Genomic DNA, 19,035 nt, shown 5'->3' with positions numbered 1-19,035 from the left:
ATAAGCTTTTCCCTGGAGGGAGTTTAGTACTGCAGTATCCATTCATAATCCAAACTCATTGAATTGCCTGGTGTCTTCCTTCATAAATGTCACCACAAGGTGACCTCGTAAGAACTTTCTGAGTCCACTCTTCCAATTTCCATCTAAGATTTTATTCCATTTATTAATTGATGGTCAAAACTACATGTCAGGCAACTGCCATCGGAGCTGGAGGTGGAGAGAAGGCTCCAGAGGGATGCCGGAGAGGGTCCCAGTAGGGAGAGAGGCAGCCCATCCGCTGGGGAAGGAAATCAGCGTATAACACCAGTGGAGAAGGGGGGCAGATGGGGGAATCGGAGAGGTGGCTCCAGGACTCCTCGCCGGAGACCAGCGGAGAGAGTACGGGTACTCCGCTGCCCACACCCTCCCTGCGCAGAAGACTTCCGCGCAGGGAGAGTAGGAGGAGACTGGGTGTCAAACAGCTTTTATGCTGGAAGAGGTTCAAGAAACGCACACTGACAGATTCTGCCAGCGACTGAGGCAGCCACGGAACTTGAGGCTGTCCAGACAGAAAGGGTTCAACCAGGTAACCTAGCCAGGAGTGGCGGCAACTTACGCACGAGCAACCCCTAGAACCATTACACTACACATTGCCCTGGATCAAACATAACACTAAACCATCATGACATACATCAATAAACCTTGGACCCATGCATTCTCCTCCACTCCTCCAGACATTTTCTATGAACTACAGTTTATCATTACCCCCATGCTGCTCTTTTAGTCCATGCTGCCCCTCCCTCACCAGTACTAGTCCACCTTGTGACCAAGATGGAAGCCCTTGTTTACCATAATGTGTATCATGGGATCAACATAGTCTAGAAGTTATGCAGCCTTTAATTTAGATAAGCACCTAGTGTTTGTGAGGGAGCAGGATGTGCCTTTACGGTGCCTAGGTAGCAAAAGGGATGTAAACTACAGTGGTACCCCGCAAGACGAATGCCTCGGAAGACGAAAAACTCGCTAGACGAAAGGGTTTTTCGTTTTTTGAGGTGATTTGCAAGACGGATTTTCCTAAGGGCTTGCTTCGCTAGACGAAACAGCCCTGCCTCTCCTGTCATGGCGACGGTCACTGCACGAACGAACGCACGCTCGCTTCCCCGCTGCTCCGGCTCCCTCCAACCTTCTGGCTGACGGCCGACCTTCCGGCTGCCTCGTGCCGCTGCCCACCCCCCTCGCGCGCTCCTCTGAGAGCCGCCAGCAGCCAGCGTTGCAGCCGGAGTCGCGCTCCTGAGCCCCGCCGCCCTCCAGCAGCCGCGTTGCGCAGTGGCCACGAAGCGCGGGTGAGTCCGAGCTACCGGCTGCGGCAGCTGCCCTGCTTCTCCCCACCCCTCCCCGCCGTTTTTAGTGTTTAACTGCAGTGGTGCTTCGCAAGACGAAAAAACTCGCTCAACAAAAGAACTCGCGGAACGAATTAATTTCGTCTTGCGCGGCACCACTGTATTTAGAGATTTTCCTTGCAATCCCGCAGTATATAAATTTTGTTAAATACATGAAATAATGTGTGACAGACTTAATCCCTCTCCTTTCCATGGATTCTCTGCAACCCAGAGGGACATGTTTAAGATATTAGAGGCCAGCTGAAAAGTGGGGAAGGAGTTCTGGGCAGCAAAGACACATGGACCAGGAAGTGTGTTCCTTTTGTCATTAAATTTGCCCTGCCCCCCCCCCATTCACGATTGAAGCAGGCCCAATAATGTATGCCCAAGACATAAAATGGTCTGACACCTATAGTTCCAGTCTAAGTCTCATTGGAATGTGCTTGCTTTCATATACAGTGGTACCTCGGGTTAAGTACTTAATTCATTCCGGAGGTCCGTTCTTAACTTGAAACTGTTCTTAACCTGAAGCACCACTTTAGCTAATGCGGCCTCCTGCTCCCGCCGCGCTGCTGCTGCACGATTTCTGTTCTCATCCTGAAGCAAAGTTCTTAACCCCAGGTACTATTTCTGGGTTAGCGGAGTCTGTAACCTGAAGCGTTTGTAACCTGAAGCGTATATAACCAGAGGTACCAATGTAGTGTATTTGGGAACATGTAACACTGCAATACCTCTTGCTGAAAAGGTAGTGTGGTGCAGTGGTTAAGAGTGGTAGACTCGTAATCTGGTGAACCGGGTTTGTGTCCTCCAGATGCAGCTGCTGGGTGGCCTTGGGCTAGTCACACTTCTTTGAAGTCTCTCAGCCCCACTCACCTCACAGAGTGTTTGTTGTGGGGGAGGAAGGGAAAGGAGAATGTTAGCCGCTTTGAGACTCCTTAAAGGGAGTGAAGGGACGCGGGTGGTGCTGAGGGTAAAAGCCTCAGTGCCTAGGGCTTGCCGATCAAAAGGTCGGCGGTTTGAATCCCTGCGGCGGGGTGCGCTCCCGTTGCTCGGTCCCAGCACCTGCCAACCTAGCAGTTCGAAAGCACCTCCGGGTGCAAGTAGATAAATAGGGACCGCTTACTGGCGGGAAGGTAAACGGCGTTTCCGTGTGCTGCGCTGGCTCGCCAGATGCGGCTTTGTCACGCTGGCCACGTGACCCGGAAGTGTCTCCGGACAGTGCTGGCCCCCGGCCTCTTAAGTGAGATGGGCGCACAACCCTAGAGTCTGTCAAGACTGGCCTGTACGGGCAGGGGTACCTTTAAAGGGAGTGAAAGGCGGGATATCAAATCCAAACTCTTCTTCTTCTGAAACCTTTGTGTAATTTTATCTATCTGCTTCATGAATCAACATACCACACCTCAATAGGTTTTTCCACGGTGGTGCCGTATCCTTGCGCATGGAACATAATATCAGATACATGGAACCAAATGACAGTATTCTGGGACAATTTCTTTGGCGATCACTCGTAGCCAAGTAAGATTGTCTTCCATAAACACAGTTTTAAGAGTGAGTCCGTAAGTGACTGTGGAGGCCAGTTCTGGATCCACATGTCCTTCCACAATGGGGACATAGGTTTCTGGGTGGGAGTTGATCACGGTGAGGGTTTGCCAAGCTTGCCTTCCTCTTGGCACATTTCTCCCTTTCATCCTGAGTTTGAGCGTCTTCAAAGCCCATGACACCTTTAGTAAAGGCTGTTCTCCAATTGGAGCGCTCGCAGACTAGTGTTTCTCAGTTGTCAGTGTTTATACTATATTTTTTCACAGTTTCTCATGTGTTTGTGGGTAACTTTTACCTTAAGCTTTAAAGATGAGCTACAACCCACTGTTCTGCTGTTCCAAGAGAGGCGAGTGAAAGCGGGATGTATTTTATTGCGTGGTTTTGCCACAAGATGTCACTAAATACTGGGTTGGTTTGTTTGTTATATGGTTGTAGCTGACAATGAGTTGTTATGTGCATATAAAATGTAGGTAGGATATTTTGAGACTGAGAGATGGATGAGAAACAGGCAAGACTTTAGGAAAAGCATGCTGAATTATCCAACAATGCCACACCTGATTCATTCTGCATTGTGAGACCTAAGGCAAAATCAAACAAATGAGCCATCATTTAAAATTTCCCACCATACCCCTGAAAAATCCAAGTTGGAGACGGAGTTGTTGGATACTAAAGGTAAAAACTTGTCTAAAATGTACAAATTATTGTTGGAGTGGCATACAAAAGATGAACAAGTTAACTCGGTAATGATAGACTGGGCAAGGGATGTAGGACGTAACATAATGTTTGAAGATTGGGAAAGATTGTGGAGGAAAGGGGTCAAGTTCACTGCATGTACGGTGTTAAAGGAAAATATAATGAAAATGATGTATAGATGGTATTTGACTCCTGTTAAATTAGCAAAGATATATCATAACTATGATAATTTATTTTGGAAATGTAAAGAAAAGGAAGGTACTTTTTATCACATGTGGTGGACTTGCCCCAAGGTGAAAGACTTCTGGGAAAAGAATTATAATGAATGGGAAAAAATGTTAAAATATACATTTATAAAGAAACCAGAGGCCTTTCTTCTTGGAATAGTAAGTTTGGAATTGCCCAAGAAAGATGTTAAATTATTTTTGTATGCCACAACTGCTGCCTGAATTTTACTAGCTAAAAAGTGGAAAATGGAAGAATTGCCTACGGTGGAAGAATGCCAGATGAAGGTGATGGAGTTTTCGGAGCTAGCCGACCTAACCGGAAGAGTCCGCGACAGGAAGAATGGACAAAATTTAATGACTATTTAGTTAAATATGTAAATTTAAATTAACTGGAAACAGCTTGCAGATACTTAATTGGCTTAGGATTTTATATAAATTAAGTGATGAATTAATATGTTCAATCTTAAAATGAAAAGATTTAAGGATGTTAATGTTTAAATTAAATTTTAAAAGAACTTTGATTTGGAAAACCGTTAAAAGGATATGCACTGAAATTCAACCAAGGGGAGGCGAGGAAGTCACTTAACAATGTCAATAAGTGTAATTTTAATAAGGTTATGATTTATGTTTGTTTGTTTGCTTTGTTTATAATTTTGTGAAAACTATTTAAAAAATTAAAAATTCCCACCATACCCACAATGGGTATAGCGGGGAAAAGGGAACGGTGTCTCTCAGGGACTTTTTAAAAGCAAAGCTCACAGGGGAAGTCTAACTCACAGGTGTCACAACTGTTGCTGTATTTACTTTTGCTTCTAGCCATGGGTTGAGGAAAAGGCCATCGGGCTGAAAAGGGTTTCCCACCCCTTTACATCCACATCCACTTCTTTCTGTGGCACTTGGTTAAAAGGTTAACAGTAGGATCTGAGAGACCACTGTTCAAATCCCTACTCGGCCATGAAGCTCACTGAAGAGAAGAGTTTTGGATTTGATATCCCGCTTTATCACTACCCGAAGGAGTCTCAAAGCAGCTAACATTCTCCTTTCCCTTCCTCCCCCACAACAAACACTCTGTGGGGTGAGTGGGGCTGAGAGACTTCAGAGAAGTGTGACTGGCCCAAGGTCACCCAGCAGCTGCATGTGGAGGAGCGGAGACGCGAACCTGGTTCCCCAGATTACGAGTCCACCGCTCTTAACCACTACACCACACTGGCCCAAGGTCATTGGGTGACCTTGGGCCAGTCACTGCTTGTCAGCCTAACCTACCTCACAGGGTTGTTGTGGGGAGAACAATGAATATCAATGAAATAAAGAAATAAATACTCATCACCACCCCAGATCCTGTGCATTTCGGCACTAGTGTTGCATTTTAAAGACATTCTGCCCTTTTAAGTGTGGTTGCCGTTTGAAGAAGCATTCAAAAAACATTCAAAACTTATTACCTGCTCCTATTATGTTTTTAAAAGAGCTAACTCCAGGATGCTGATTGCTTTAAAGTAAAACACACACAAAAAACTTCACTGCAGTGTCATTTTGCCAAAAGCTTGTGCAGGCTCGGTGAATTCCATCAGGGAATATTGGAAATAAAATTTTAGTAGGCTGCACTGTTTCTTTTGGGAAAGTTCCAAGCTAAAGTTCTTTTTCTTCTTCTTTTTCTGCTCAGTGGAAGCTGTTGCAGATCTGTCTGAGAGCGCTTGCATAGATTATTCTGGAGCCTACCCGCAGTATCTGTGGGGAAGGGAGGGGGGCAAGATATTGTCACATACCTTTGAACGACTTTGGGAAGGTTGTCTTGCTGCTGCCTAAATCGTTATTTTGACAAGTTCAGCTTCATGGGATTCTCGCCAGCTCTCTGGGGACCTTTCGAAAGCAGCAGAATCCAATTGTGAAGTCTGTGTATACATTTCTCCAGAATATTAACTAGGGAAATTGACAACTTCCTGATCTGTTCTTAGGTTCTCTTCATATATTGCACAAAGATTCTAAATGTGCTAAGCTGAATGTGCTTAGAACATTCCTTGAGAACTTCTCGCTCAACTTGGGAGGTCCTGAAGTGGAGCAAGGATTTTGGGGCCCTACCATTAGGCAGAGTGAGGCAGCTGCCTCAGAAAGATTCTGAGTGGCAGGAAGTGGACAGAGCAGTGTTGGCCACACACCCTGTTGTACGCTTCCAAAGCTAGTCTACTTGCCCTCAAGGGCAATAGAGGATGCTGTCCAGTCACTAGTGTTGAAGTAAGAGTCAGCCAGCCTGGTTGACTTGTATACATGGAATGAAGTCGCCATTTTGTCCTTCACTTCAGGTAGCAGAATGCTTTGGAGCCACGTCCCACCCCTTCCCACTTTTTGCCCTGAAGAAGTGTGCATGCACACAAAAGCTCATACCAATAACAAACTTAGTTGGTCTCTAAGGTGCTACTGGAGTAGTGATGTATGGAAGTGAAAGCTGGACCATAAAGAAGGCTGATCGCCGAAGAATTGATGCTTTTGAATTATGGTGCTGGAGGAGAGTCTTGAGAGTCCCATGGACTGCAAGAAGATCAAACCTATCCATTCTTAAGGAAATCGGCCCTGAGTCCTCACTGGAAGGATAGATCCTGAAGCTGAGGCTCCAATACTTTGGCCACCTCATGAGAAGAGAAGACTCCCTGGAAAAGACCCTGATGTTGGGAAAGATTGAGGGCACAAGGAGAAATGGACGACAAGAGGACGAGATGGTTGGATAGTGTTCTCAAAGCTACCAGCATGAGTTTGACCAAACTGCGGGAGGCTGTGGAAGACAGGAGTGCCTGGCGTGCTCTCGTCCATGGGGTCACGAAGAGTCGGACACGACTAAACGACTAAACAACAACAACAACAAAGGTGCTACTGGAAGGAATATTTTTATTTTGTTTCGACTACAGCAGACCAACACACCTACCTACCTGTAAAGTGAAACACCAGCGAGTCAGGACTGGCAGCAGCTTTTTGTAGTGGGGTTACTTATTTGCAAGCCTGATTTGTCTTGCATTGTGCATGAAGCATGTCTCATAGCAAACACATATCATTCCACTAAGTAAGTTTCCTTTAAAGAACTTGATTGAAGACTAACCATGAGAAATGCCTTTGAGCCAATCTCAATGAATCAGAGCCTATATATTATCTCTATGAATCTGGCTATCTACAGAAAGCATTAATAAGATCCATCTCTTGCTTTAGCATTTGAACAAAAAACTGATCACATCTATGGCAATGTTAGTTCTCCTACTAACCATAGTGAAACACTATCACCGCCAGTTAGGAAGCATTTTGAGTTGTTAATAACCCAATTTTTGTTCATTATCTAGGTAGCTTTCAACTGCTAGTGGTGTGAGATGTTTGTTATAAGTATTTTGCTCAAACAACAGGTTGTGAGTGATAAAACACTGTTGTTTTCTTTAAAAAGCAAAAGAAGCTTTTCATTGACTATCTTTGGTATAAGGGACTACAACTCACATCAGTCTCAGTCAGCATGGTCAATGGATGATGAGATTTGTAGTCCAACATCTGGAGGAAACTCCATTGGCTACCACTGGGAAAATAAGCCCAAAGGTCATGTAAGCCCTTTGGTCACCTTACCATGACCTAATGTGCTCCTCAGTAAGCCAATGCTTATCCTTGTTATTTTAAGATGTATCTAGAGTTAAAACAATTTAACTTTGTTCCTTTTTCATTGTCCAATATTTGCTGGACGCTCAGCAAACTTGCCTCACTTAGATGGAAAATGGTTTTCCTTTTTACTCCTCTGAAGCCTATTTTTAGACTTGCCAGAAGCCTATTCCGCGTGGTCCTCGAGCTTTCAAAGTGCACATCGATCTTAATTTTTTAGCAATTTCCTCCAGCAAAAGCAAGTTATAATTAACAGTCTCCTCAGTTTCGTTGCCAAGAAATTCTGGCCACGGTCTTGCGTTTCCTCCTAAGTGCTGCCCTCCCCTCAAATAAATACATACTTCTGCACCTTGTTCACACATTATTTTGTTTCCTTAACATATCACAATTACTGCCTTCAAAGGGATGAATCCCCTAAAAAAGAGAGGGGAAGACTTTTTTCTATGAAGGGACAATTGGGGTCTGCAACTGATGGTGGTGGAGTCAGTCGCATTGTGGGATTGCTACCGCATCTCTCTCTTTGACACTCTATCTTGGGGGGTTACATGAAATTAGACACACAGGGGTGTAGCAGGGGGCCTATAGCCCTGGGCACACAATTTTGAGGGTGCCGTGAATGTAGGGAACCACACTGAGGGTCATTGGGCCACAGAGCGTAGCTTGTTTACCCTCTTGGAAAGAAGATAAAGTCCCTACCAGAGATGAATGGCAGATTAAGTTGATGGATTATGCCGAAATGGCTAAAATGACCAGAATCAAAAATCAGGAAGGCCAAAATTTTAATAAGGAATGGGGGAAGTTTATTATTTATCTTAAAAACCATTGTAAACAGCCAAGATTGTTAGTAGGATTGGAATAACACTTGTACAGTGGAACCTTGGTTGTTGAGCGCTTCGGAAGTCGAACGTTTTGGCTTTTGAACAGTGACAACCTGGAAGTGAAAGCTTCCATTTTTGAATGCTCCTTGGAAGTTGAACGGCTTCCGGGGTGCATTTCTCCATTTTTTCCAATGGATTTTGTCAACCAGCAATTGCACCTTGGTTGTCAAACATTTTGGAATTCAAATGGTCTTCCCGAACAGATTACATTTCACAACTGAGGTTCCGCTGTAGTTTAATGATGAATTTTGGAGATGTAAAAGATTTGGATTATCATCAAAGATGCAGGAGGAAATGATTAACAATAGGACCCACAAAGGGGAGGAGAGAAATCCAGGAGATTCTTTGGAATCTTGTTTTGATGTTGTATGTTGGATATGTGATTGTAAAATTTTAATCTGAAAAAACAAATAAGTAATTTATTTTTAAAGTTCTGTTTACCCTCTGCACCTTGCTCCTGCCCAGAGTGCGCCCTCTGCGCCAGCAAATGCCGCAACTCCGTTGCACATAGTTACAGGTTTCCCACATCAGTTGTAATCGGATTGGGGTGGGAGTAGGTTATTTTTAAGCTCTTCCATGGATTTTTAACTAATCTAGGATATTGTGTTGTTGGAAAAGGTTTGGAAAATGGCAACCAATATGTTCAAGGGGATCGCACAACTCCTCTGTGGGAAAAGCTTAAAACATCTGGGGATTTCCAACTTAAAGAATTTAAAGGGCTTATCCAACATATTTTTTGCCACACTCTTTCCTAGCACAGGTCTGTGCTTAAAAGCTCCGTGTCCAAGCATTTATTTCTATATTTTGTCTTAGAGCTTTCCCCTCAAAACCCCACTCTTTAGCACTCAACAGGAGCAAACATCAATTTGGATTTTAAGTGGGTTGCCATTGGCTCTGATTGAGCTTTAAAGAACAGGTTTCGTGGGGAAAGCTCAGGAGCAAAAAAAAGGGTACTTGAACACAGAGCTTTAAAGTGTGTGAACCGTTCCTGGAAAGAGCAGAGGGAAGATGTGGATGAGCCATAGGAGGCAGAATGATGGAAGTTTATTTTTTAAAAATGTCACGGTGTGGATAAATTGGATTGATAAACGTTTTCCTACCTCTCTCAAGCGCTAATACCCATGGACGTCTTTTGAAGCTGAATGTTGAAAGATTCAGGAAATAATAATAATACAGTGGTGCCCCGCAAGACGAATGCCTCGCAAGACGGAAAAGCCGCAAGACGAAAGGGTTTTCCGTCTGCAGAGGCACTTCGCAAGACGAATTTCCCTATGGGCTTGCTTCGCAAGACGAAAATTGACGAAAAATTTTGAGGGGTTTTTCCGCTCCAAACCCCCTTTTTCTGAATCGCTAAGCTGCTAAAAGCATTTTAGCAGCAAAACCGCTAATCCCCCACCCCTTAAAAAGCCGTTTTTAGCCCTTAAATCGCAAATAGCGCTAATAGCGCTACTCCGTCAATGGGCTTGCTTCGCAAGACGAAAAAAACCGCAAGACGAAAAGACCCGCGGAACGGATTGTCTTGCGAGGCACCACTGTAATATTAATAATAATAATAATAATAATAATTTATTATTTATACCCCACCACTCTGGGCGGCTTCCAACAGAACACTAAAATACAATAACCTATTAAACATTTAAAGCTTCCCTTAACAGGGCTGCCTTCAGATGTCTTCTAAAAGTTTGGTAGTTGTTTTTCTCTTTGACATCTGGTGGGAGGGTGTTCCACAGGGCGGGTGCCACTACCGAGAAGGCCCTCTGCCTGGTTCACTGTAACTTGGCTTCTCACAGCGAGGGAACCGCCAGAAGGCCCTCAGCGCTGGACCTCAGTGTCCGGGCAGAACGATGGAGGTGGAGACGCTCCTCCAGGTATACTGGACCTGAACATATCAGAGGACATATCAAAGAAAGTAATTCTCCACACACTGCATAGCTGAACTTTGGAACTTGCTTCAATGGGAGGTAGTGATGATCACCAACATAGATGGTCCCAAAAGAGGATTAGACAAATTCATGGAGGCTACAGCTGTCTGGGTCTTCTAGCCATCATGACTATGCTCTTACTTCACAGCCAGAGGCGGTAATGCTTCTGAATACCAGTTACTAGGAAGCTGACACAGGTGGTGCTGTGGTCTAAACTGCTGAGCCTCTAGGACTTGCCGATCAGAAGGTTGGCGGTTTGAATCCCTGCGACGGGACAAGCTCCCATTGCTCTGTTCCAGCTCCTGCCAACCTAGCAGTTTGAAAGCACACCAGCGCAAGTAGATAAATAGGTACTGCTGCAGTGGGAAGGTAAACAGGATTTCCGTGTGCTCTAGCTTCCATCACCGTGCCCCGTTGTGCTAGATAGCACTTTCCCTATGCTCAAAGTGACCAAAATTATATTAGTAAGGCTAATAAAAAACCAGCAATGTAGGCCAGGATTACAGTGGCACCTCAGGTTACATATGCTTCAGGTTACAGACTCCGCTAACCCAGAAATAGTGCTTCAGGTTAAGAACTTTGCTTCAGGATGAGAACAGAAATCGTGCTCCAGTTGTGTGGCAGCAGCAGGAGGCCCCATTAGCTAAAGTGGTGCTTCAGGTTAAGAACAGTTTCAGGTTAAGTACGGACCTCCGGAATGAATTCAGTACTTAACCCGAGGTACCACTGTATTACTTTGGGGAGCCCTGCCTGTGGAAACCCTTTGGAAGCTTTGACGGGTATAGACTATGGCAAGCTAGCTGAAGCACATTGTGCCGGTTCTTGGTATCTGTGCCGATTCCCTGTGGTTTTACCTGGCACAATTCAAGAAAGTACTTATTGAAGGAATGGGAGAACAGCACAGAGTCCCATGAAGCACAGCCCACTAATGCAAGAGGGAAACATTGGTGTGACTCGTGTGTGCAGGCGCTGATGTGCACAGGCTCTGAGGTAGTGTGGCTTACTTGCCTAAGGCAGCAAGTCGGTTCATCACAGCTAAGCTGAGATTTGAACCCAAGACTTCCCAGCGCATGAGCAACTCTTAACCACTATGCTAAGGAAAAGCTTTGTTTGATAGGTGCCGTTAACATTGTTTCTAAGAGTTCCATAGCAGATAGTTTGAGGCAGTATTTATGTTTGATCAATACCTCATAGCTTGGATATATTCATATATTTTTCTACCTTGGTCAACTGCTTTTTCTTTTTTACCATTTGCTGCACTTTTGTCTGCTTTGGCACTCTGATCTATCCCTCTTTTGTTTGCTTCACATGCTTTCTTTTTGCCCTTTTGTTTTTCCTGGATGTTCCCGCCATGTTAGTGAATGTAACTTTTCCATTTATAGAAATCCTGTTAGTTGTTGAGTCTAGGAGCCACTCACCATTCAGCTATTGCCATAAAAGTAGTCTCTCTCCCTCTTTCTTTTTCAGTAAAACGCAGACAGTTGGGTGCGGGCAGGGAGCGATCCACTTGGCAAAATACGTCAAATTGATTTTATGGATAGATTTACCATTTAAGTCACACCAGGGATGATAACATCTGTCCAAGGAAGAAGCCAACTTGCTTACTAAAGGAGCTCAGAAACAAAATATTGTTGCTCTTAACTTTTTACTCCGAGTTGGGTAAGACAAACTGACATTAACAACGGCTTACTGTAACAGCAGCAACTGCCACTAAGTTAGTGCGGTTCAAAATATACCGTATTTTTCGCTCTATAAGACACACTTTTTGCTTCCTAAAAAGTATGGGGAAATGTCTGTGTGTCTTATGGAGCGAATGTGTGGTCCCTGGAGCCAAATTGCCCAGGGGCAAAAAGCAGATCATGCTTTCTTTCTTTTTGAAAGAGAGAAGTGGGTGATGAAACAATGCCGCTGTTCATTTGCCGATCAGGGAGAGAGATAAGGGACACTAGAGATAAAGGAGGCTGCCTGGGAGGGGGGAGGTAAAGACAGCAAACTTGCAAAGGAGGGAAACGGGAAGACTAAAGAAATAAGGAGAGAAATTAGAAGAAAAGGAGGAGCAAAAAACTGCTCCAGCTAAGGAAAAGACACTAAGGCAAACAAGAAGGAAGGGAGCGTTGAAAGGAAATAGCTGATCGGTGGGATCGAGACGCTAGCGGAGGCTGCCTGGGAGGGGAGAGGTAAAAACCCAAATTCACCATCAGATCACATAGCATGTCCATGGCTACAGCCTGCACCAAAAATATAACACACCCGCTGCTGTGTGGGGCTGCAATGGCGCAAAAACGTGTTTACAAAGCACGGAGCCACATGGATCCTCAGGATTTTTGCATTGGGTCTCCCCAAATTCACCATCAGATCACATGTCTGTGGCCACAGCATGAACCACAAAAATCATACATCCACTGTTTCATTCAGAATATTTTTTTCCTTGTTTTCCTCCTCTAAAAACTAGGTGCATCTTATGGTCAGGTTGTTTTATGGAGCGAAAAATATGGTACATCAAAAAGCACCAGTGCAAAAAAAAACAAAAACCATTGGGGACTCATAATATTTGCTTATTGTTCATTGTAGATCTGAAACCTTAGGCAGGTAGCAGAATATTCTTTCCCTTAAAAAAGGCATTTTCTGTCTAGCATTGCATGCCCTGCCTCTTACATCACAATGCGAGAGTTCTGGTCTCCATGAGGACGAGCAGAAAACAGATAGGAGGCCGCAGAGCCCTTTAGGCTCACTTTGGAAACAGGACTTGCTGAGTTGTGGCTGAATTCAGAGGTCTGCTGCCATAATCTGTAACCGCAGCCATGGAGGAAACTGCTAGTCATAACGTCCACCACCAGGTAAGAGATGACCATTGGTCAGAGCCGAAAGGATAGGGATGGAATTGTTTTATGACCTTTAACATAACACGGAGCTTGGGGAGAAACAGAAATGTAGGAGGGCTTCTTGGAACTGATGATGCAGACAAGTATTGGCATGTAAAGGGCCTTTTTATTTTTGATAATAATTTTTATTAGTTTTCAATTACAACCCAATAAACGCCTCATTATAGCAATACCAATTTACAATACAATTACTAATACCAATCGTTCAAATACTGAATTATATAATTTAGATAAAGTGGGCTAGAATTGATGGTTGATGATTTTCTTTGTTTCTGCGTTCCAAAATCTTATTCATTTCAATTACATTCCAGACATCATAATAATGCCATTATACAACAACTGCAATATTAATAACTTCTATTCGTGTTGACACATTAAATGATTTATAAAACTACAAGTAAGGTATTGAAACTGTAACCTTGTTCTTCCTATGTGTCGCAATTATTCTGTCTGTGGCGTTTCTCCTATCCTTGTAAACTATCATCCTTGTAAATATCATGGGTGGAGCTGATATCCCACTGTTGTACCAGAAATTTCTCCCTCACTCTGTCCCATGAAGGGTGTTCATCAGGTATGACTCCTGAGGCAAGAAATGGGAAATAAGAAGTCTAAGGAAGCTTTAGGAAAATAGCTGTCAACTTAGGTGGTACATGACACCAGTCAAGCTTGCAAAAATGTACCATATGTCTGATAACAAATGCTGGAAATGTAAAGAAGCAGAAGGTACCTTTTTTCACCTTTGGTGGACGTGCCCAAGGATTAAGGTTTTCTGGGAAATGATTTATAATGAATTGAAAAAAATATTTAAATATACATTTAGAAAGACCCCAGAAGCCTTTCTCCTGGGTATGGTAAACCAACAGGTTCAAGTGAAGGACAGAACTTTTTTTATGTATGCTACAACAGCAGCAAGAATACTCATCGCGCAATACTGGAAGACGCAAGATTTACCCACGCTGGAAGAATGGCAAATGAAGCTCATTGACTATATGGAACTTGCAGAAATGACTGGCAGAATCAGAGACCAGGGAGAAGAGATGGTGAAGGAAGACTGGAGGAAATTTAAAGACTATCTACAGAAGCATTATAAAATTACGAACGTTTGAGGTTATCAGATTGAATGTAAAAGAATGTTATTATAAAAATGACAATGTTAAAGAAAGTATATTTAGTAAGACATAGGGAAATGTAAGGATAAATAAGACAATAACATTAATCTGAACCAAAGATACGCCAGAGGGAAAGAGTTTACTATCAGAATATAAGACCTAGAATACAGAGTGGGAAGGCGTGGGGAAGTCGCAGACTTAAGTTAATGCTGAAGAATACAATGACACAATATTTGTTTTTAATTCTTTTATTCTTATCTTTTTCATTTTTCTTTTTGTCTTTGTACAATGTATGTATTGTTTTTCTCTTGCTATTTTCTTTTTGATGTGTTTGTCGATTTGTTTTTTGTTTGTTTATTGAATGTGGAAAATAAAATATTATTTTTTTAAAAAAAAAGGAAAATAGCTGTCAACCGTCCCTTATTTGGCGGGAAAGTCCCTTATCCCAGCGCTGTGTCCTGCTGCTGTCCCTTATTGATGATGTCCCTTAAATTTCCCAGGTTTCAAAGGAAGCAGCTCCTCTCCCTCCCTCCCTGCCGGTCAGGGAGGAGGGAGGCTCCAACTGTGTTGCTTGGCTGCGTTGCTCACCCAATAAGGAGTCTGAGAACGACTGGGGGGTGGAGCTTGCATGCCTTGTGCTGATCAAATCGGCCGCGTTACCTGGGGACTTGCCTTTGCTCAGTGCTTCCCAGCGGAGAGGTGACGGTGGTTTTCCTTGCTGCATCCCCTTTGCTGAGTTGCTGCACTGTGGGAACCACCGCTTGAGGCTTTGTTTGGCTGCTGGCTGGGCTTCCTGCCTTTGGCTTGGAGGGGCTCAGAAGTTGAACATACCTGTGCTTGGAAAATCCCTTATTTTGGCTGCTGATCCCTTATTTTCGGGGCTGCTGGTCCATTATTTTCAAATCTGTAAGTTGACAGCTATGTTTAGGAAAGACTGAGGGCACTTCAAATCTTCCAGATTTGTTTATTTTATTTCTTTGTTTGATTTCTATACCACCCTTTGTCATAAGATCTCAGGGCGGTACACAGAATTCAATACAGGATAAAAGCAAGTAAATAGTTAAAAACAAAACAGCAAAACAATAACCCCCTCCTTCCTACAGACACATTTAAAAGGCTGTAGAATATTAATCGGCCAAAGGCCTGGTCAATGAGGAACGTTTTCGCCGGCATGTTGTGACGCCGGGCTGTTTTGTGCAAAGCAACTCCTTTTTTGCTCGTGAACCTTGATTGGCAGGTTGTTGGGGGCTTTCTTTTGCCACCCATAACATAACAAGCTGCTGGCACAGCCCTGCTTGCCTTACAAAAGTTTTTAATGGCTTTTCGGTTGGAACGATTTCCATCCGTGGAAGTAAACTCTGTTTCTAAGCGGTACATTTTACTTTCCCAACCCCTTGCCTGCCTGCTCCGCTCTATCATGAGCTGGGGTTCCCTTGCATCGTAAACACCAGCACTGATTTGGCGCTGGAGGAAATTGCTGATTAAAAGTCCATTTCCAAGGGCCAAGGGTGCGCTGCTCAGTCAGTCTAGACTCCTAACTTGCCTCAATTAAAAGTTAATTTCTTCACAATGTTAATAGAAGGCCGTAATCCTGTCCACTTTACAACTTGACGTAAATCTGAACTGATGCCTCTACCCCCTGAAGTCATAGCAAGGTCACAGAGATCATTATGTTGGCAGCTGACATTGGCTAATCTTTTAGGCTTTAGTGGGTAATCAGTGGTTAGAATTAAATTTAACAAGAGAGCCTGATGTTGAGGGGTTTCCCTCCCCCTTAACTTTTGCCACCATTATCCATAGCACAGCCTTTTATATATTTACAGAAATATATTCTGTGGAATGAAACATTTTGCGTGTCAAGGTCCCCAGGGCCACCCCAATAACTCACACATCACACCAATATTTTTGTTTAAACTTTATTAAAATACAAATATGTGAGTGGTTGCTTAGGCATTGGTTACGACTATCTGCCCTCACCATAGGGGACAGTCTGACATTCCGCATGCCTGCGAAATTCAGAAAAGGGGAATACACTTGGAGGTAGCGACGGAGCAGGGAACCTGCCCTCAGCCCTCCCCAAATACAGCCAGGAGCTCTTGCAGTGGCCCGAGCACCCTTGACAGGGTGGACAAGCAATAGTTAGCCCCCGATTCCTTTAACGGAATCCCTTGCAGCAGCAGCATTAGAGGGGCAGGCACAGCCAATCCATGCCCCTCAACCAACCAAACCGTAGAACCAATGCCTAACCGCAACCTTACAAGTTGTGACGATTTGCTATGCAGGAGGCAAAAACCAAATGGCCCCAGCAATCAGCCATATGGACAAAATTCCTACTGGGCCCCTGCCCCAAGAGCAGACGACCCCATGACAGGCATAGCAAGGTCAAAGTGAACAACCCTAATTCTAGGGGGGGGGGGGCAAACCGATGCACGGGCAAAAAGAGGAAGCCCTAGCCTCGTGCAAAGAGTTTTAGCATTTCTAGCTGTCAATCAACAAATGGCAACATTAACTTCTTCCCAATGACAAGGGAAGCCCAATCGCATCAGTGGCCAACGGTCAATTAGCCCGCCCCACAACTTTGGAGTGTCCTGGTGGCCCCCACCGCAACACGTGCTCTCCATGAAGGAGAACACACTTTACAGAAATATATTCTGTGGAATGAAACACTTCCCCACAGGAATGAGAGAATGGATGGAGAGAAATCTACACAAGGGAGAGAAGGAAGCCAACAGGGTTCACAAGCACCTGTTTCCACTGTGTGAAGCCCCATGAGGTTTGGGAATCCAGTGCATGAAACCAGTCTGTTTATTTCTGGGTGGAAGGAGACAAAGGTCCAAGGGTGAAAGGAGCGTAGACATACCAAGATAAATCAGCCAAATTAGTAAAGAAACAGCGATTTGAATGTGCTATAAACATGGAACACAAGATGGCACCAGAGAGCAGGAAATTTTAAAATGCAGTTTTCCATAGAGATTTTTTTCTGTTGTTGTTGTTGTTGTTGTTGTTGTTGTTGTTGTTAATACCGCACCCATCTGACTGGGCTTCCCAAGCGACTCTGGGTGGCTTCCAACAAAATATTAAAATACAGTAGTAGTAGTAGAAGAAGAAGAGTTTGGATTTGATATCCCGCTTTATCACTACCCGAAGGAGTCTCAAAGCGGCTAACATTCTCCTTTCCCTTCCTCCCCCGCAACAAACACTCTGTGAGCTGAGTGGGGCTGAGAAGCTTCAGAGAAGTGTGACTAGCCCAAGGTCACCCAGCAGCTGCATGTGGAGGAGCGGGGAAGTGAACCCGATTCACCAGATTACGAGTCCACCGCTCTTAACCACTACACCACACTGGCTGAAACATCCACCAAACATTAAAAGCTTCCCTAAAATGATCTAATTTCTGATTTATTTATAGCGTGGTCCCCCCCCCCCCATGTTTAGGTCCACCGAAGACTGCAACAGATAGGTTCTTGTAGCCTTAACTCCAGGTTTCAAAACTTTTGCTATTTATGTGCAAAGTGGGACCTGTGAACCCCCAGGCCAAATCCAAAACAGAAAATGTGGATTTTCAGGTGCGGTGCAGATGAGCTTGAAAAAGAGGGGAGGCTAAATTATTAAGAGAGCGTAATCAGAGGTTTGTTCCTGCCTCCTAGTGGTGCTAGAAGGAAGTGTAGGTAGTTGATTTATAAGGCGAGAAGTGTCATGAGATGTCTCCTCACTGAGTTCTAGTAACTTGGGACCTCAGTCTGGAATTTCCCTCAGCGGGTGGAAATGGAAACATATATCCTGTTCTGCCACAAGAGTACAAAACACAGATAGGCCTAATTTGTTATTACTTGGTGTGATGGAAGGCACTAAAGTCTTTTCATTTTTCAAACTGCATCTGTTTAGCCACCTTAAAGCTTGTTCATTCTTCGGCTTGTAATTTGAATTCCAGCCCTCTGTTATTCTCATTGCTAAAATTAGGCAGCAGTGGATTTAGTCCAGAATTACAATTGGACTTTTATTTCTCAATCTTGCTGTAGTGTGGACATCTCCCATGGGCAGGGCTCTGCGCTTAAAGAGGTAACAAACTATTTTGTTAGGAACCATAGACAATATGTCTGGCTTCTTACATGAATCAAGAAAGGGGAGATTTTAATTGCAGATGTCTTCCAGATGGTGCTAATTTAAACAAAACATGTGCATGGAACAAAAGGACTTTTAAAAAAATTAGAATGAGTGGTTGGTGGTAGTGAGATTTTATACACATCAGCCTTGCTCTGTATGTGTTATGCAGTACTAAAACTGTCTCTTTTTCTTACCAAATCGTCGTTATTTATATGCACATTCATTTCTGCAAGGTCTTCAATTCACTGATAACCTTTCCTCGGCTTATTACACATATGAATCTGTACTTCAAATTCTGCTTCCTGGAATTCAAAATGAAGTCCAACAAGCCTGGAGGCTGATGAGCAGCCCGAGGAGTGAAAGGAAGGATTGCTCTGTGTTTATCGAAGTTTATCAAAAAGCAGCAAGCCAGTTCAAAGTTAATCTAATCAGCCTGTTATTGAATTAAAGGCTAAACGGGTATTTCAGGGCTTAGCGAGACATGACAGTAGCATGACCTGTGTCTTAAAATGTGGGTTGCACCTCTGTAAAGCCAGGGAGGGGGGCAATTTAAAATGGAGTGGCCAGCTGCTAGACTCTGGTTGGGTTCCAAAAGAAAGTAGGCTACTGGAAAACGGTAGCATTGTGTAATATTTGGGTTTATTTGCAAATACTGTATACAAGCAGAGAATAGAGGCAGATGAAGATGAAGATGATGGACTTTAT

At 43.9% G+C, this 19,035-nt stretch overlaps 1 protein-coding gene across 1 annotated transcript in view; it reads left to right on the top strand.

The window, feature by feature from the left end:
- Positions 1-13,038: 13,038 nt before the first annotated feature.
- Positions 13,039-19,035, top strand: part of FBXL7 (F-box and leucine rich repeat protein 7) — a 200,340-nt gene continuing 194,343 nt past the window's right edge. The window contains exon 1 of the mRNA XM_083449530.1: positions 13,039-13,075. The gene's annotated coding sequence lies outside the window, so the exon portion shown is untranslated. The remainder of the gene's footprint in view (positions 13,076-19,035) is intronic.

The sequence above is a fragment of the Podarcis tiliguerta genome (assembly GCF_965153285.1).
Source record: "Podarcis tiliguerta genome assembly, chromosome: 7".
NCBI classification, from domain to species: domain Eukaryota; kingdom Metazoa; phylum Chordata; class Lepidosauria; order Squamata; family Lacertidae; genus Podarcis; species Podarcis tiliguerta.
This window is presented reverse-complemented; position numbering and strand designations above follow the sequence as displayed.